Genomic DNA, 20,736 nt, shown 5'->3' on the forward strand with positions numbered 1-20,736 from the left:
TATTTTCCTAGGATGAAAACTCAATTACTAAGGAGAAGAGTTAACTTCAATTCAACAGGGACATACTTTATTAGTGCTTCTCAATGCCTTCCTGGATTTTTTTCTCCAATAAAGTTCCTGGTATACTGCCGGATGACTACCCAAAATGCAGTTACAATTGTGGGATTTTATGATTTAAAAGTAATTTAAAAATCAATTCCCTTTGCCATTTACTCTAAGAGACAATTATTGCCTGGTATTGTTTTGAAATGTGGTCAGATAAAAGAAGCTTTCTTTGGCCCTCTCCATCCACCAAGTCAGAGGTTATACTTTCCACTCACTCAAGTTCCATTTTATGAGAATGGCAAATATTTTTGGTATGTCTTTGCTGTTTCTCTTCTTTTTCCCCTCCCTTTCTGAAGCAATGCTAAGAAGTTGCTTGTGAATTTTTGCCCTTTGTATTCTACATTTTGCTCAAGTATTTCTATCTTTTATTGTCCCTGCCTGCATTTTACTTTTCTGCACAAATACAAATTAAAATGAGTATATTTTAAGAAAAGTAGGAGCAGTATCATCTTTACAAAGGAATAAAATACGCTTGAAATTCCAGTGTCTTTCCTCACCCAGAATAAAGCAGAATGATAGATTATTTGAGTTAGACACTTTGACTTAGAAGAAAAACATTTTCTCTAAATGGGTGACTTCAAATTTCTCATTATTCTATTATAATATTTTGGGGGTAACACAGGTTTTTTAATAAATAAATAAATAAATAAGTCCACTAGTGTGTAGGCTAAATAATGCCCTCCCCCAAGATGTCCATATCCTAATCCCTGAAACCCGTGAATTTGTTATCTTACATGGCAAAGGCTCTTTGCAGATGTGGCTAAATTAAGGGGTTTGCAATGGGGAGATTATCCTGGGCGGGCCCAGTGTAGTCAAATGGGTCCTTATACTAGGCAAGAAGGAAGCTCAATGTCAGAAAAGAAGATGTGATGATGAAAGCAGGGTTTGGGGTGATGCCACTTCTGGAAGGGGGCCCTGAACCAAGGCACGAGGACAGCTTTTGGTACCTGGAAAAAACAAGGAAGTCAACTCTCTCCTAGAGCCTCCAGCAGGAATGCAGCTCTGCCAACCCACTGGTAACTTCTGACTTCTGTATGAGAACAAAGTTGTGCTGTTTCATGTCACTAACTTTGTTGCATTTTGTTTATAGCAGCAGTAGGAAACGAATACAACCAGAATGTAAGAGGAACTTTCCAATGGAGTCCTTTTTAAAGAGTAGGGCCTCTCTAAATAAGCATTATTTTTGGACTGTCCTAAATTGTTTATTAGGAATGAATTTTACAATCTTTACTTATATCAGCGGTAACGGTGGAGCTGGAGAGTATAGTGTCTTCTCCACGCTGCACAGCGAGAACCGCAAACAGTGTGGTGGAACTTATGGCCCTTTCCAAGGCCACAGCTCTTTTGGCCTGCAAATGTCAGCCCACACATCTCCCTGTGCTTGTGGACTGGTTTGGTGATCCACTGGGTGTCAGGATTTCTTCTGATGGCTTTATGGAATGGATCAATGAGGATAACCTCAAAAAATCTGTATGTGGAATCTTCACCAACCCAGTAAGAATTCTAGGACTGTTAGAGCCCCACAGTGGCATCTAGCTCACTCCTCTGCAATGGACTGAAGGTTTTGGGCAAACTTTAGCTGGTTAACAACATGATGGACAGGCTTGCTGTAAGTTGTACTCTTAGGAACTGGGTGTTTTCGGCCACCACGATGCACACGAATCCTACATATAACATAATCTTGCTTGGCCTTGTAGCCCAGTCAGCCCGCTTTACGGGGCCTGGTGCGGTGGGGCCTGGTGGAGTGGTGAGCCCTGTGGACAGCAGAGAGCTTTGGTACTGCCAGCAGTGGACCCTCAAGAGAAAGTGCATGACATCACGCTGCTTCTTCCTCCATAGCTCCTGGATGTACTTGTATGCAACCACCTTGGTTTAACGGATGGCTGCTGCCAGGTGGAAAGGAAAGAGCTTTTCTCCACTAAAGAAATATTTTTACACTTTTTTTGAGGACACTTTAAAAAAAATTAACCCCTCCACAGTTACTTCTCATAAATTCTCTTTCCTTTGGGAATTTTTGCTCCCAAGAGAAACAGTACAACCTTAGAGCAACTGAGCAAAATTAGGCCGACTCTGAGAAGTTAGGCCAATTTGAAGCACCACACCAGGGCTCAAGCAATTAAAAGACCTAACGCTTCAGGTCATGGTTGGATCTGAGATCTCAAAGTCTATTATTAGGTTGTTTTTCTCCTCTCTGCTCACAAACAAGCTCTCTTCCATATGCCAAGCATGATGGCCATGAAATTCAATACATATTGAATTAACTTAGGAACCCCCTGAGGAAAGAGGGAGGACTCAGGATCACTATGGCAGAAAGGTCCCAGGAGGACTCCAATTGACCTAGCTTGGATCACATGATCAAGTTAGATTCATCACTGTGGCCAGGAAGATGATATACCCTGATTGGTTGGTGTGAGAGATAACATACTCTGATTGGCTGGTCTGGGAGATGAGCCTGCCCCGTGGCAGGAAGTTGGGTCAGCTTTAACCAAATCTCACAGAATGGGTTCCCCATAGAAATTAGAGAGTTAAAAATTAAATATCAATGAAAAGCAGAGATAAAAGACCATGTCATTGTGGAGGGGGAGAGAGAGAGAGAAAAAACAAAAGACTCTCTTATGACTTTCTAGTTCTTGGATATAATGCTTCATGACACCTAGCCACATTGCCTGTGGATTCAGGAGTATCCTGCATGCTTCTGATAAACTCTCTCATTTCTTAAGTCAAGAGTATTCATATTCTTGGCATCTAAATGATTCCCAACCAAGAATGACCAAAGTAATATATCTTTAATGAACCAATGTGTCAGGTGATGTTTTATTGATAACAGTATTTTTGATACCTGTGATGGAATTCTTTTCCCCAGTAATAGCCCCCTGATTTTCTTTGGGTCAACACTCTGGATTCCCTTGTTTTGGATAAGCCTGGTCAAGCCAAAGTTCTGGGCATGAGATAGGTGATTCAAGTCTGCCAATCAGCCTGGGGCCACAGGGATTAGTTCAAGGGTGGGCAGTTGATCCAAAGTCCAAGATTTTTTTGTGGAAACCATTGAGACTCCTTCTGCTGAGCTTGAAGCTTTGAGGACATAAGAGACTCTGGAATCCATCTTACCAGCATGAAGGCAAAGCTTGCCTGAGGATGAAAGAAAGAAGATCAGGAAGTGAAGGTAAGACAGCTGACCCCTGAGGATGAAGCCTGAGCATACGGATCTAACTGTGTGCTTAACCAACTCCTAGACTTTCAACTATGTAAACCAATACATACTCTTTTGTGCTTACACTAGCTTAGGTTAGATTTCAGTCACTTACCACAGAAAAAGTTTTTACCAATATTTTAACTTATATATTGTTTCAGTTATATTTGCATCTGTAATGTATTGCTATGCAACAAATCACCCCTAAACATAGGGTCTTAAAATAACAATGATGTTTTCTTTCTGTGATTCTGTGGGCCAAATGAGTGAGCCTTCTGTTGGCCTTGCTTAGGCTCACCTGTGAATCTGCACCCCACTGGTATACCAGGTTAGGGATGGGCTTTGCTCAGCATGTGGTCATCCATCCTCAAGGAGGCTACACTATTCCTCTTCACATGGCAATGTCAGGGCAGTGTTCAGGGGCACACATCAATATACAAATGCTTACCAGACTTCTACTTATATCATGTGTGTAGATGTCCCATTGGCCAAAACACATGTGATGACCAATCCTAGCGTCAGTGATTCATGCTATAAAGTAGCATGAATAAAAGAAGGATGATACATTGAGATCATTTATGCAATGATTTACCAGATTCTTAAAAATGTCTAAGTGCTTCTCTGTGCATTAGCTTATTTAAGCGTCATGATAACCCTGTGAAATACTCAAAATCAGTATCAATTTTGTGTCAGGATCCAATCAGGAGAGAGAAATACCATCAGAAATTTAAACAGAAAAAAGTGTAATATAAAGACTATCAACTGGTAATAAGGAACTAGCAACTGGGAATGGGAGGCGATAAAAGAGAACTCTGAAGACTAACCTAAGAGTCGGGGAAAGTGACCAAGAAAAGAACAAACTCGGAAGGTAGGCCGAGTTTCACACCTTGTGGCAGGCAGGAGGAGCACACCTGTGGCCCACTGGATAGAGGAGAGGTTTGCTGAGTTGTCCCGGGCCAGAGCTGGTTATCAACTGGTGGGCTGAGGCTGGTGAGCAAGGAGCCATGAGTCTCTCACCAGTGTGCCAGCCAAACTTGCAAGAGTATGAATGTCCCTGGCCATCCTATGTGCATGCCATCCATGTATAGCTATGTCATAGGAGCAAGTGGGAAAGAATAACATAGGAACTGGAAAAAGAAGCCTCTTCCACCGGCAGAGTCCCTATGGCCTTCTCTATTGACAAAGCTGTACACAGTGCCGGCTGACAGAGGTCAACAGGTATAGGGTCCAGCTCTACAGTATCACAAAGCAGAACAACGAAGGGAACTGAGAAGCAATCAGTTGAAAAGGGACGCTGTCCATCTCTTCGGCTTCTTCACTTCCATATGCACCCTTTCACAAACATTTGAACTTCTTCGTGAAAACAAAACACCTCGCCGGGCGCGGTGGCTCAAGCCTGTAATCCCAGCACTTTGGGAGGCCGAGACGGGCGGATCACAAGGTCAGGAGATCGAGACCATCCTGGCTAACACGGTGAAACCCCGTCTCTACTAAAAAATACAAAAAACTAGCCGGGGGTGGTGGCGGGTGCCTGTAGTCCCAGCTACTCGGGAGGCTGAGGCAGGAGAATGGTGTAAACCCGGGAGGCAGAGCTTGCAGTGAGGTGAGATCCGGCCACTGCACTCCAGCCTGGGCGACAGAGCCAGACTCCGTCTCAAAAAGAAAAGAAAACAAAACACCTCTATGTTTTCACCGAACGTAACACAGCTTCCCTTTGTAAAAATGAGCACGTGTTCACCTCAAAATGAGGAAACACACAATGCCAATAGTAATAACTCTCAAGTTCAGTCACAGTCCCAGTGAATATTTTGTTTGTTTTTGAGACAGGGTCTTGTCATCCAGGCTGGAGTGCAGTGACGCAATCATGGCTCACTGCAGCCTTGACCTCCCAGGCTCAATCAATCCTCCCACCTCAGCCTCTTGAGTAGCTGGGACTACAGATGTGCACCACCATGCCGGGCTAATTTTTGTACTTTTTGTTGAGACAGGGTTTTGTCATGTTGCCCAGTCTGGTCTCAAACTCAGAGGCTTAAGCAATCTGCCTACCTTGGCCTTCGAAAGTGATGGGATTACAGGACGTGCCAATGCGCTGGGCCCCAGTGAATATTTTGTTACCTGAACACTAAATTATAAAGTTAACCTCCAACAATTTAGATATAAAATAAGAATGGGAAGGAGAGAAAATAATATTTTTATAATATGCAAATGAATATATACTGTTTGAAATGCTTATTTAGAAATAAAATGCTTGTTCCCCAGTGTCATAAAGAAACAGCACTTGAACATAAATTTAATTTCCTCAGCAAGCCCATTTTTACTTTCTGCAGCAGTTTTACCACGAGAGTACACCAAACAAAGGAGACAGGGTCATTTATAACCTGACCCATCCACCTTACTGCTGTGTCCGGTTTCCATTGGTTGGAACGGGACCTCACATTCTGTATTTGTCCCGATTGGCTAGCAACTTAGAACTTTCTAAAAGAGGCAAAGGCAGAGGAGAACAAAGGAAGGAGGAAGTAACCTGTGGAATGCTGAGAAAGGTAAAAGCACCTCCAAATACGGAAGAGGAACAGGCTATGACCTAATGCTTGCTTGGACCAGTATAAGCATGGCAGGGCAAATATTTAGGCTAAATTGTGGGAGCTAGGAACATAAAGCACATTGATTTCTTTATTACAGCTAGCAGATATTTAAGACTGTTAGCACAGGTCTTTGAATAAAGTTTGCTTCTAAGAGAAGTTGCTATATTCCTAATTAGTCAGGGAGGAGAGTGTCTTTAAAGAGGAACCTCTACTTTACTTTTTACATACACATATAACAAGCAAGGAGAAAATCTGCAAAGCTAATGTGAACCCAGAAAATCTGGGACAGGTCTCAGTTAATTTAGAGAGTTTATTTTGCCAAGGTTGAGGACACAGCCTCAGGAAGTCCTGACGACCTGTGCCCAAGGTGGTCACGGCACAGCTTGGTTTTGTACATTTTAGGGAGACAGGAAACATCAATCAGTATGTGTAAGAAGCACATTGGATGGATTAGTCTGGAAAGGCGGGACAACTTGAAGCAAAGGCAGGAAGAAGGCTTCCAGGTCGCAGATAGGTGAAACACAAATGGTTGCATTCTTTTGAGTTTCTGATGAGCCTTTCCAAAGGAGGCAATCAGATATGCATCTATCTCAGTGAGCAGAGGGATGACTTTGAATATAATGGGAGGCAGGTGTGCCCTAAGCAGTTTCCAGCTTGAGTTTTCTTTAGTGATTTTGGGGGCCCAAGATATTTTCCTTTCACATGACCACAGTCCTGATTTTTGTAAGATGCCATAGAATAATCTATGATTTCCTTCTCCCACAATCCCTCCTATATTCATTTTACCCTCAGACAGAACCTCAGATGGTCAAGGTTCTTTACTAGGTGAAAGGACCCAAACCTTCATTCCCTAAGGGTCTGAGTCTTCAGTCATGCTGCTTTTTGTTTGCTTGTTTCTGTAGTTTTCTATTACCTTTTACTATTGCATATAGAAGTACTAAGAGGATCTCTAGATAATCCTCTGTGTTCCAGACATGATTCCTCTTCCCCATTGTGTAGTAGCAGCTCAATGTCCCCTTGGTAACTGGGATCAATCATTCTAACCGTAGAGTAACACCTTTTTCTGCTGGTTGGCTCAGTGGCACAAGTCACCCCAAATGGCCAGGTGGCAGTTGCATCTCTCAAGAAGCCACAGTTTCACCAAGCAGGCAATAAAGGGTGGATTTGGACCTGAGTGGTGAGAATAAATTGATAGCAGCACAGTTGTCTCTGTTCTTCAAATAAGAAAACTATGATTCAGAGGGCCAATTGATATGCCTTACATCATGTGCTACTAAGAGGCAAGAGCCAGGACTTCATCCCTGGTCCTCAGGCCTCAGATCAGAATCTTCTTTTTTGCTCATTTAGGGATAGTTGTTCAGCTAGATTGGATCAAGCACCAGACACGGATATAAGACCTGGGTCTGAATGCTACCATTTATTTACTCACTGTAAAACCCTGGGCAACTCACTTAAGGATTCTGGAGCCTCAGTTTTTTTCAACTGTAAAGTCAGGACACTGGTCCCCACTTGACAGGATTAGAATGAGAACTGAATGGTAAAGGTCTATGAAGGCACTCTGTAAACTCCAGCAGATTATACAAAGCTAAGGCATCATTATTAAGGATCGTACAGTCTCTCAAGTTAGCTGACTCTCCATCTCCAAACTATTTGTCCTAAACTTTTTTTGGCCTCATCCATTCTCTACCCACACAGCACATATTAGCAACGATGCGGGTGGCCTCACAAACTTCAAAATCTGACAGTGCAGTCTCAAACCTATTGCTAAATTACCTCCGTGAGCTCCTTCAGACCAGACTCAGCACTTCATCTTGGCTACTCTCTGAAACCCAGCTTCAGAACTTTTGATAAGCAATATGAACTTCACTGAATGCTTCATAAGGAAATCAAAGAGAAGATTACATGACAAGTCACAGAGCAAAACTTCATCGGCAAACTTCAAACAAACTTCAAAAGTTCCACCTTTGGCCGAGTGCGATGGCTCACACTTTTAATCCCAACACTTTGAGAGGCTTAGGTGGGCAGATCACTTGAGGTCAGGGGTTCAAGATAAGCCTGGTCAACATAGTGAAACCCCATCTCTAATAAAAATACAAAAATTAGCCGGGCATGGTGTCCGGTGTTTGTAATCCCAGCTACTTGGGAGACTGAGGCTTGAGAATCGCTTGAATCTGGGAGGCGGAGGTTGCAGTGAGCTAAGATTGCACCGTTGCACTCCAGCCTGGGCAACAGAGCCAGACCCTGTCTCAAAAAAAAAAAAAAAAAAAAAAAGAAGAAAAGAAGGAAAGAAAAAAAAGAAAAGTTCCACCTTCATAATTTGGAGGTGCTTACTTAAGCTTCTTCACCACTCTCTACCTTGAGCAGTATCTTTTGGGCACTTTGCAGTTCTCAGGAGTATCTATGCTCTTGCCTTCATATCTTTCCACTTGTCACTCTCTCTTTTTAGCATATTCTTCCTACCTCCATTTCCCAAACTGGATAATTCCTGATCATCCTTTAGGAGTTATAGATTTCACTTCTTTTGAGCAGCCTCCCTTCTCCCTCCAAGTCTAAATTAGGGATCTTTCCTGAAGGCTCCTCTTATTATCTCCTCTGCTTACTCTTTATATCAGTCAGGGGCCCCACAGGAAGCAAACGGCACACTGCGAGTTAAAGAAACCAACCAGGAATGCTGAGGCATCTGGGAACCAGAAAAGTTGAGAAACCATTCATACCCTTAAGCCTGAAGGAGCAAATGGAGAGAGTGGTGTTACTGACACCCTCGTGAGAGCTGGGGCCATGGAAGCAGAGTCGTCCAGCAGAAGTCAGAGCCAGAGAGGAGCATCAGCACTGCTAGGCTGAAGAAGGAAGAGCTAGGGCTGGGGAATGAATATTCTGATGTCCCTCTCCTTTCCCCTCCTTCCAATATCTGTCCATAGGTTGCACCTAACCAGAAGTCAGAGGGCAAGAAAGCCCAGGCCATTCTCTGGGGGCTTTGAGTTTGACAGAAAGATACAGAGAATAGATGGTGAAAGGAGAATAGCCACCATTTCCTATATTAATTCTTTATCACATGGTGTTTTATTTGCTGAGTTGCTGATTTCAATTCCTTGAAGGCAGGTGCGGCATTCTCACGGCCTGGTACAACGCCTTGTATATGTAAACACCCTATAAAGAAATCTTTACCTCATTCAGTACACATATCAGGTGATGCAGTACATATCGTTAATTCTCATATTAATCCCCTAATGCATGGAAAGAGGAACAGAACTAACATTTCCCAAATAATTAACTAATGAGCGGCAACGTAGCCCATGGCAGAGTCACAGCCACACTGCCTAGGGTCAGGTCTGCTTCCACCACTTCCTAGCTGGGTGACCTTTGGCAAATTCTTCATCTGAGCGTCAGTTTCCCAATCTAAAAACGGAAGCAAAAATAGACCTCACTCATAGGGTTTTTGTAAGAATTCAGTGATTGAATATATGTGAAATGGTTGGAAGAGTGTCAGGCACATAGCATCATAAAAATGTAAGGTGCTTATTATTAATGAAATTATAATGTAAAAATATAAGGTGCTCTAATGATTGGTATTGTTACTTATGGCTAAAATTGTGCTCCATCTTGGAATACAGCTGCTTGTCTACTGTTAGAAAAGACATTTCTGGGTCTTTTGGACAGTACTCTCCCTATACAGTCATTTTAGCAATGTGCACCTGGATAATATTATCTGCTTAGCCTGGTGAATATACCTCAAAAGGAAAGTGCTGTGAAAACTTTGCAGAATATGACTCAATGTTTTCCATCCCTGGTGCAAAGCTGGCAGTGGTAGGAGATGCATGGAATCATGGCCTTTGAGTTGGACAGACATGATGCTTCAAGTCCCACCTTCCCCTGTTACTAGGTGTGTAATCTCATGAAACTTCTTTACTTTTCTGATCCTGAGCCTTCATCTGTAAAAACAGAGAAAATAGAGCCAGGTACGGCGGCTTGCAAATGTAATCCCAGCTACTTGGGAGGCTGAAGCAGGAGGATAAAATAAACCAACAAAACAAAACAAAAAAAGGTCAGGTGCAGTGGCTCACACCTGTAATCCCAGCTACTTGGAAGGCTGAGGCAGGAGAATTGCTTGAACCTGGGAGGCGAAGGTTGCAGTGAGCTAAGATCACACCAATGCACTCCAGCCTGGGCAACAGAGCAAGACTCCATCTCAAAAAAACCCCAAAACCAAAAACCAAAAATAGCAATATAGCATCTACTTTGCAGAATTATCTGAAAATTTAATAAAATAAAGCATGCGTTAACATCTAAGGCCATATTTGGCCCACTGTAGACTGTTTCTGTGGTTTTTTTTTCTTTCAGAGAAAACTTTAAAAGGCACTCTACAGATAAAAAACAAAATAAAAAATATAGCCAAATAAATATTTACCCAACATCCACAATCACGGACTCCAAAGTGTACTGCTGTTGTTTGAGAGCCACGTCCACCACATAATAATTGGGTGGCCTTTGGAGAGTTACTTAATTCTTGGCGTTTTAGTCTCCTCATCTCTAAAATGGGGATAATAATAGTAACCATCTCATAGAGTTGTTCTGAATATAAATAATCTATAATATGTGATGTACTTAGAATAATGCCTAGCTCTTCATAAGTGTTAATTCCTACTCCTCCTCCTCTTCCTCCTCCTGTTATCGTAGTTGTTATTTGATCAAGGGACTAAATTAGGCACTAGGGGAGACACTAAGATGCTTTATTCCATGCCACTGCTATCAAGAGGCTGTGATCTTCGACCTGAGAAGCCGTTTTAAGGGAACCATGTCCATGTCACTCTTTTAAGTTAAAGGAAAGTTTTCTTTGACAGCCTTCAACCTAGGTAAACTCTCAGGGTAAACAAAGCCCTGAGATTCCTAACTCACCATGGTCGCAAAGCCTATTGCTTTCTCTACACTCTTCACCACAGGTTATACTCAGGTCCTAGCTGAGGGAGTGACAGGGTCTTCGGAAACCCACAACCACAGAAGAGAAAAATGAGAGATGATTATTCCTGCAGGAGCTTCCGCAGATGCATCGATACAATCTACGTAAATGCAGTAAAACTGGACTGATGAGGTGGGGTGAATAGCATGGGAAATATGAGCAAAGCAAATGGTGATTACGGCTGAGACAGGATTGCAGCACAGCTATTTAATTCTACCTTAATTCAACAAAGCTGGCATAAAAATGTTTAGTGTCAAAGACCTGGCACACCAACAACAACATCATTAATTAATATTGACTACGTGTCCAGAGCCTCTTGGGTACTGCAGAGCAAAAACAATTCCCAGCCTTAAAATGAAAACAGGATAGAGAAAAAGGGTCATCTGCTTTTTTTTTTTTTTTTTCAGATGGAGTTTCGCTCTTGTCACGCAGGCTGGAGTGCAACGGCACGATCTCTGCTCACTGTAACCTCTGCCTCCCAGCTTCAGATGATTCTCCTGCCTCAGCCTCCTGGGTAGCTAGGATTACAGGTGCTTGCTACCACGCCCAGCTACTTTTTGTATTTTTAGTAGAGACGGGATTTCTCCATGTTGGTCAGGCTGGTCTCAAACTCCTGACCACAGGTGATCTACCTGCCTCGACCTCCCAAAGTGTTGGGATTACAGGTGTGAGCCATCTTGCCAGGCCGGGTCATCTTTTAAAAATGTTTTTCTCCCCCAGGAAGGTGGGCAGTATGAGAAACCATTGGATTCATTTAGGGATATTCTTATAGGGAAATGGAAATATTATCAAAATGATGATAATGGCAGCTAACGTTTATTGCCTTCTTACTGTGAATATCAGATACTGTCCTAGTACTCTACATATACTGTTTTTTGTTTTGTTTTGTTTTGACGGAGTTTTGCTCTGTCGCCCAGGCTGGAGTGCAGTGGTGGCACTATCTCAGCTCACTGCAACCTCTGCCTCCCGGGTTCAAGCGATTCTCCTGCCTCAGCCTCCAGAGTAGCTGGGATCACAGGCATGCGCCACCATGCCTGGCCAATTTTGTATTTTTAGTAGAGATGGGATTTCTCCATGTTGGTCAGGCTGGTCTCGAACTCCTGACTTCAGGTGATCCACCTGCCTCAGTCTCCCAAATTGCTAGAATTACAGGCGGGAACCACCACACCCAGTCATATTGGCTTATTTAATACAGGTAGTTAATCTTCATTCCCTGAAAAATGAAGGGAAGGATGGGGGCAACGTTTATGAAGCTCTTAGTCAGTGTCCAGCACAGAGCTATTTTCTTTTATACACGCTTTCATTAAATCCTTAAATGGTAATTTTCCTAGCTGAGAAGAGAGAGGTTCAGAGAATTTAAGTGATCTGCTAAGTTCTTAGCACTAGTACATGGCAGATCAGCAGTTTAAATTCAGTTTTGTCTGACCCCAAAAAGTGACTTTCATTTTTACCACACTGTGTTCTTCTAATAACATTATAGAAACAAGTCTCAAAGTCTGCATAGCAGATGCCTAATAGTTGACATTGATTTTTTTGTTCAGAGATCTTTCTCCTGGGAAGGGCTTATTCTAACCATATTGAGGCTACCTTTATACACATCCCATCTCCCTCATTCTCCTCATTATACCAGAATCCTTCCCAGAAATTCGATTTTAATTTTAATAAAAAATCCTTCCCAGAAATTTTGTATTAAACTAATTAAAGTTGAGTTTCTGACTCTTACAACCTAGTGTATCCCAGTTGAACCCCCACCACAATTTCAGTGATAGGGCAGGTTGTAAATTCATTCTTGGCATATTACACAGTGAAATAGATGTATTACTCTATACAGGATGTCACTGTAATCAGATGGATCTTTGTTTTTGGAGGATGGAAACCAGTCTCTTTACTATCTGGTCACACCTTTTCTAAGGGAAGCATGATTTGATCCTGCAGTTTAAGAAAATCTCTTGTATATTGGCCGGGTGTGGTGGCTCATACCTGTAATCTCAGCATTTTGGGAGGCTGAGGCGGGCGTATCACCTGAGGTCGGGAGTTTGAGACCAGCCTGACCAACATGGAGAAACCCTGTCTCTACTAAAAACACAAAAAATTAGCCAGGAGTGGTGGCACATGCCTGTAGTCCCAGCTGCTTGGGAAACTGAGACAAGAGAATCGTTTGAACCTGGGAGGCGGAGGTTGCAGTGAGCTGAGATCGTGCCATTGCACTCCAGCCTGGGTGATAGAGTGAGACTTTGTCTCAGAAAAACAAACAAACAAAAAATCTCTTGTACATCATGTTAAGCTTGGATAGAATATTGCATTTATTTTCATCCAGTATAGACCCATTAGACGCCTTATCTTTTTTATGCCCTCCTTCTTATCAAAAATTGTTTAATAGTAAATCATTAAGGCTGTGGGGGAGTGGCTTGTGAGGGGAGGATGTTCTACAAAGCATAGTGTCTTTGAGCTCAAAGAATTTACAATGTGGATAGGAAGAGAAGACATGTGGATATGAGAAGAGGAGAACTGACATCCAAAGCCACTCTTCATCCTATGAATCGGCTGATGTGCTCCAAAAGTCCCTTGGAAAGCAGGCGGGTGAAACCTGGAGTATGTCCTCATAGGAAGAGTGTGATATAAGGTCCTGCTATTCCAGGTTTCATCTGAAAAACTAACCCTGTAATGTCACAAAATGGTCCAAAATCTTTACCCTCTAAGGCCTCCCCCAGTCTGGCTTCTGTCCTCCTTTCCTGGTAATTTCTCCTTCTACCCATATCATGCTGGTGCTCTTTAAGTGCCCAGCGTCCTACCCTGTCACGAGCCTTTCGCCAGTCCCAGCCCATCTCCTGGCTGCTCTTTCCTGCCTGGCACTGCCTTGCACCTTCGTGAACCCTTAGTCATCCTTCTGGATCAAGCCGAGGTGTTTTATTTTCTTTCTTTCTTTTTTCTTTTCTTTTCTTTCTTTCTTTTTTCTTTTCTTTCTTTCTTTTTTTTTTTTTTTTTTTTTGAGACAGAGTCTTGCTCTGTCACCCAGAATGGAGTGCAGTGGCATGATCTTGGCTCACTGCAACCTCTGCCTCCTGAGTTCAAGCAATTCTCCTGCCCCAGCCTCCCAAGTAGCTGGGACTACAGGTGCACACCACCATGCCTGGCAATTTTTTTTGTATTTTTAGTAGAGACAGGATTTCATCATGTTGGCCAGGCTGGCCTCGAGCTCCTGACCTCAGGTGGTCTGCCTGCCTCGGCCTCCCAAAGTGTTGGTGTTGGGAATAATGCTTAAAGAGAAACCTCATCATATCCCACATTGGGATGACAGGTTCGAGCCACCTTGCCCAGTCTCACGAGGCGTTTTCTGACCCTCAGACCAAATCTTCCTTTCAAACACTGCCTAGCACTTTTTGGCATGTCCTTTGTAGTCCTCACTGCACTAGCAGGAATTTCTCTAGTGCCTCTCTGCTCTCTCTGAGTCTGTTTTTTCATCCATAGGTGAGCATTGGAGTATGTACTGTGTGGGCTGTGATGAGGGTAGGAGAAAATCACAGAGGCACAGAGTACAGCACACATGAGCTCTCCAGCCACAAGAGCCTCCTGTGGCTACAGACACAGTGGCAATGTCTGGAGACAGACTGCCTCATTCTTCACTGAGAGGTGCCTGCCTGAGGTGGCTGCTGAAGCTCCCCCAGCTTCTGGGAGGTGAGGAACAGTTACCATCCAGCTGAGGCTGCTCCCAAAAAAGCCCATGCACTTCTCTTCTGTCCTTGGGTAAGCAGACTCATGCTCACAGCGCCACAGTGCTGATTCAGGTCAGCAAGCCCTAGCTCGTGTCCCACACTCAGGCCAAACAGGAAGATCCAAAAGCAGCCTTCTTAAACTGAAGTCATTACAAACAAACAAAGCACACACACACAGACATGCACGCGCACACGCACATACACAAGTATGATTTAATGGCCAGGTCTTGACTGTCTTGGAAATGGATGGGCCGCCTGGGCTTACAAATAAACCAGGTCATGTTTGATTTTTCCAGGAGAAATTGAGGGTGGGGAGAGCGAGTCTAGGAGAGCTCTGAGATGGCCTAGGATGGGCATTTGGGGAGAACTCCTGGGCTAGCTCTCCTTGAAATGTGTAGGTCTCCCTGCTGAGGCTCTGCGGGTGATCAGGCACTGTCAGAATGAATCAGTGGCTCCATAAACCCAGGCTCTGTGGCTAAATGGTGGGGGCTAAAATCTCTGAAGTTCCTTACATCCCAGCAGGCTTCTCTAAAATATTTATGACTGTTAGGCAACATGGCAAGCCCAGGTCCTTGAAATCTGGAATGAAGGTCTGGGACAAGGTTCCTATTGGCCAGCCCAGGAATCCTGGGCAACCCTCTTCACTTCTCTGAGTCTCTTCTCTCTACATGCAGAAAGCAGCTGATAAAGCCCTGTCTGCCTCATAAGGTGTCGGTGAAGAGCCAAGATCCAATCAGCGTCTCCGCCCCCAGGAAAGTGATAAACAACTGGGATTATTTTCCAAATATTGTTCCAGTTTATCTCCCTTACTCTTGAAGGCTTTTGGAAAGCTCTCCAAAAGGCTGTGACCTTACAGTCAATTTGTATTTATTTGTTGAGAAGCTTCAGTAAATCAAAGGCATAAAACAGGGGACCCAGCTAAGGAAAATATTTCCGCTCACTGCGAAGAGATAAATTTTCAGGCTCTGAAAGGGGAGCTGGGAGAACGTGCAGGCATGTTTACAGTCCCCTCGGTAGTTTCAGCACAGTGATTGTTTGAAGTCCCAGATTCACCCAGCAAATAAGAAAGGCCCAGCAAGTCAGCAGTTTGACGTTGTCTCCAAGGCTCTCTGTTATGTTTATACTGGAAAGATACCATTGGCCTCTGTAAAATGGAATTTCCATATAATAATTGAGATGGCCTTGTAAGGAGGGAAGGTCCCTGTTGCTGCTTCTACAAGGAAGTTGGACTGATAGGGAAATGTGGAAACAAAGGAAGCTTTTGTCTTATCTCTGAAGCGAAGCCTTGTATGGTGGTTTCCAAATGCCTGTCTCATGCCCTACAGCATCAGAATCACTAGGAGTGCTTCCTTAAAATACAGATATCTGCATCCATGCAACACATATTGAATTCCTAGGAAGGGGCCCAGGAATCTCTGTGTGTGTGTGTGTGTGTGTGTGTTTTGAGATGGAGTCTCAGTCTGTTGCCCAGGCTGGAGTGCAGTGGCATGATCTCGGTTCACTGCAACCTCCACCTCCAAGGTTCTAGTGATTCTCCTGCCTCAGCCTCCTGAGTAGCTGGGATTACAGGTGCCCACCACGATGTCTGGCTAATTTTTGTATTTTTAGTAGAGATGGGGTTTCACCATGGTGGCCAGGCTGGTCTCGAACTCCTGACCTCAGGTGATTTGCCTGCCTTGGCCTCCCAAAGTGCTGAGATTACAGGCGTGAGCCACTGTGCCTGGCCAGGAATCTGTACTTTTAAGAAACCCCTCAAATAATTCAGTTGCCCATCTAGAAACGGAGAAAACTGGATGGGAGCTTATCTTTGGAGGGTCAGTGCTTGAAGACCCTTGCTGATTGTCTGGCTGGACCTACAGGAAGGCTGGACCTACAGGAAGAATTCAAGCCAATATTCTTTTTTATATTTTAGACACAGGAGGCTCTCGCGGTGTTCCCAGGCTGGACTTGGGCTCCGGGGCTCAAGGGATTTTCTCACTTCAGCTTCCCAAATAGCTGGGACTATAGGTGCATACCACCATGCCCAGCTACAAGCCAATATCTTTAAATATATATTCCACACTTATTTAGAGGGGTGACATCCAGCATTCAGTGGGGAAGACAATAGTGGTGCTCTCAGCCTTTCCTCTGTTGCCTGTAACCAATTAGCTCTTGCTCCAAACTCACACACTTCACGATACGACCACACAGTGCATGATTCCATTTACATGAAATGCCCAGAACAGACAAATCTATAGAGATAGGAAGTACATTTCGGCTTGCCTAAGGCTGGGGATTGGGATTGAGAGGATTGGGGTGATGGTTATGGGGAGCAGGGCTTCTTTTGGGGATAACGAAAACGTTCTAAAATTACAGAGATGGAAGCACAGCTCCGTGAATATATTAAAAGCCATTGAACCATATACTTTAAATGGGTGAATTGTATAGTATGTGAATTACATCTTAATAAAACTGTTAAAACCCTTCGGGTTGGGTGTAGTGGCTCACGCCTGTAATCCCAGCAGTTTGGGAGGCTAAGGCAGGAGGATCGCATGAGCCTAGGAGTTGGAGACCAGCCCAGCCAATAGGGTGAAACCCTGTCTCTACTAAAGACACAAAAAAATAGGCAGGTGTGATGGTGCACACCTGTAATCCCAGCTACTCTGGTGACTGAGGCAGGAGAATCACTTGAACCCGGGAGGTGGAGGTTGTAGTGAGCCGAGAGAGCACCACTGCACTCCACCTGGGTGACAGAGCCAGACCCTGTCTGAAAAGCAAAACAAACAAAAATGAACCTGTCACTCTGCAAAACCAAAGCCCTGCAGCTGACCACGCCCACCGTTCCTTATGAGGCATTTGAACAACTGTCTGTTATTGCAAGAAAGGGGAATGCCACTTCCGGGAGATTTCAAGAGACAGGAATTTGGGGACCACTATGAAACACTGTACTTCAGAGACATTTTTTTTTCCTGCATCATTACCTTTCTTGAAAAGTATTGGTGCTCAGAGTATGTGTGTATTTCAGTATTCCTATGGATTTATTCATCTGGCTGTAGTATAATTGCATTTTGTAGATGAGATCTGTTTCCTTCTCTAACTTAATTTTGGAGCTTATCTAAGCCATGTCCCAAGGGAGGGAGGTAAAACAGGGATTAAAGGATTTGCTGGATATTATTTGTTATATTATTGTTTGGTTTTTTGAGACACTGTAAGATGATGCTCAATTTTCTGAGAGTCTGTCCCTCTATTAAGATCGGATCACAATGCACTCATGGGAGATTGCCCAGTGCTATGGAAATAGTGAGGGCTTTGGCTGCTTAAGTTCAAATTCTAGTTACCTTTAACAACTGCAACTTTACTTCTCTCAGCCTAGTTTTCTTATCTGTAAATAAGGAATATTGGTAGCTTGCTTATAGAATGATTCTGAAGAGTAAATGACATAATAAACCTGGCACATAATAATAGCTGCTCTGTAAAAATGCAGCAAATATCACTATTATTTAACTTTTCATTTCATGTATGTTATGTTTCCTAATTTGGATTCTTAGCTCCTTGAGTACTGTCCCTGATCCCACATAGCTCCTAACGTAGTGTGTCCTGGGCAAAAGCCAAGAAAGAGTTAGGAAGGAACAGGTTGTAGAGGACACCTATGAGCCACTGGCCCAGGCTTCTTTTCCTTCTTTCTTTTTTTCTTTTTGAGATGGAGTCTCACTCTGTCACCCAGGTTGGAGTGCAGTGGCACAATCTCAGCTCACTGCAACCTCTGCCTCCCAGGTTCAAGCAATTCTCTCTGCCTCAGCCTCCTGAATAGCTGGGATTACAGGCACCTGCCATATGCCCGGCTAATTTTTGTATTTTTAGTAGAGATGGGGTTTCACCATGTTGGCCAGGCTAGTCTTGAACTCCTGACCTCAGGTGATCCACCTGCCTCGGCCTCCCGAAGTGCTAGGATTACAGGCGTGAGCCACTGCGCCTGACCAAGGCTTCTCTTTTCTAGACTTATCTATCCTGATTCCCATCATCCATCCACAAAGATATAAAAGTGGGCTCCCAGCAGCTTCTATAAGTGACTTTGCCCCCACTCCTCTTATCCTCAGCCTCAGTTGGTTGGACTAGGTGAGGACAGCCAACTTAAACTTGGCCAGGGAGTTCAGTGAGTTCTTGGCCAGTAGCATGAAACTGATCCTCCATGTTCCACTGTAGTTGTGATTTGGAGTGTGTTCACAAAATATGATTCTAGACAGCTATTCATAATGCTTCTAAAATTTTTTCAAAGCCCTAAGAAAATGGTCATATTATAATGTTAAGGTAAAAAGGATAAGACAAAATTATATAGACCTCACAGATTAAAAAATATATATGCATGAAATACTGGAAAGAAAATATATTAAAATGTGAATAGAAATAGAGGGATTGTAGATAATTTTCTTTTAGTTTTTAATACTGACTGTTGAAGAGAAGTCTATATATTGGGGGGAAGGTGGGAGTAGGGGGAAGGAGCCAATGTACATTTTCTTCTCTCTTCCCTTTAAAAAATGTTGCTTCTTCTCTGGTCTCAATTTTCTCAGAATCCTAGCTATCTTGGTATCTGATAAAATAATTCACACACAGGTGTTAACAACTTGCTAGCTCTCTAAATGTGTTATTATTGGAAAATGGGCTTCCAGACGCAAGATGACTTCATGCAGAAATTCTCAACCACTGATCCCTTCCAGAACTAAGCTAAGGATTTAGCAATTTGCAGGAGAAAACATCATAGAATTGTCTAAAATTAAAATTTTCTCCCATAAATTTTCCCTTGGTGCCTGCCACTAATGTCTCAATTAGAATTTTGTAGCACGAACAATAGAATCACTGGGGAGCTTTAAAAATATACAAATTCCCCTGCTCCATCTTCCAGATTCTGATGTATTTAACTGGCCTTTTGTGAGGCCCCAACCCCTATGGTGTTTAATCGTTTGTAGGTGATTCTAATCTTCAGTCAGGATTGAGAATTCTATATAATTATAATTATATAATTATACTGACAGTATAATTGATTGAATGCAAAATTCTATATTGAGTAATTTTGTTGTCTCCAGCTTAATAGCGTATCCATATTTTGCAGGATTTCTGAAGGAGCTTCATGGGTTCCCGTTGCCCTACTAATTGAATGAACTTGCAAGCTCGTGCTTGACCTGAACCCTCTGGCAGCGCCGTTCTCGGTGGGGAAAGAGACTGTTTGGAGACATCGCCCTCCAGTGACAGCACTCAGGAACTGTTGAGAGGCCTGGGTACACCCTTGCTTCCCATTGATTGTTCCTCTAAGAACAGGGGTGCTCTGAGCCGGTTCCAGGCTTTGAAAGCTCCCTTGAGTTCTTTGTGCTTTTGTCCTTGCCCGGATGTGTCAGCAACACGCTTGGAGGCATAAACAGGAATGAAGCTTCAGACGTGTTCTTAACTGTCAGGAGTAACAGTTGCAGATAAAAGCTGCAGAATTGCTCATCAATACTGGAAAGGCTGAGCAAAACTAGAATTATTCCGGTAACTTAACAGAAAAAATAAACATGTCAATAGTTACAGGGTATGGGAGGGAGGGAGAGTGTAAATTCATAGCAAAACATTTGGAACATTCTCTTTAGCCCCCTTCCCTTGTGCGGGGGCGGAAGTCTGAGGTGAGTGGGGTGCCCTGTGGGGAGGGGCAGCAGAGGAGAAGTCTCACCAGAGTGGATAGGGCCGGGGCCATGCTAAGCCCTGGCCCTAGGAGCTGACAAGTGAGAAGAGACTCATCTCTGTAAAGAATGCTTGAGAGTCCATCTGAGCCCCCTGGGAAGCTTGTCCAGAAAGCTCTTGGGAGGTCTCATACCTATCAATTCTGGTTCAAGAGGCCTAGGAACCCGAGAGGGTTCTGAGAAGCAGTGGCAGGGCCTGCCGGGCATCCAACACCTACTTGGTAGCAGGTGTGGAAGGAGGACTGTGCCCTCGTTCAGTTCTTACAAGTACCCTCTGCGGTAGATGGTACCATCCCCATTTTACAGATGAGGAAACTGAGGCTCGGGGAGGTGATGTGGGGTGCCTAAAGCACCAGAGCTGGGCAGTGATGGAGCCTGGACTGCAGTACCCTGTTGCGGGCGGTGAGGGGGAGCTGTCACAGGAACAAGCCAAATTCTGCATCAGGAGGCTCAGTGCCAAAGGTCGGAGCAGGACCACAGATGAGGTGGACCTGCATGCCTG

At 43.7% G+C, this 20,736-nt stretch overlaps 1 pseudogene; it reads right to left on the minus strand.

Annotated features, from left to right (window-relative positions):
• Window positions 1–1,341: 1,341 nt before the first annotated feature.
• LOC117064559 lies at window positions 1,342–19,754 on the minus strand (annotated as a pseudogene).
• Window positions 19,755–20,736: the final 982 nt, after the last annotated feature.

Source organism: Trachypithecus francoisi, unplaced genomic scaffold (assembly GCF_009764315.1).
Source record: "Trachypithecus francoisi isolate TF-2019V2 unplaced genomic scaffold, Tfra_2.0 Contig01579, whole genome shotgun sequence".
NCBI lineage: Eukaryota > Metazoa > Chordata > Mammalia > Primates > Cercopithecidae > Trachypithecus > Trachypithecus francoisi.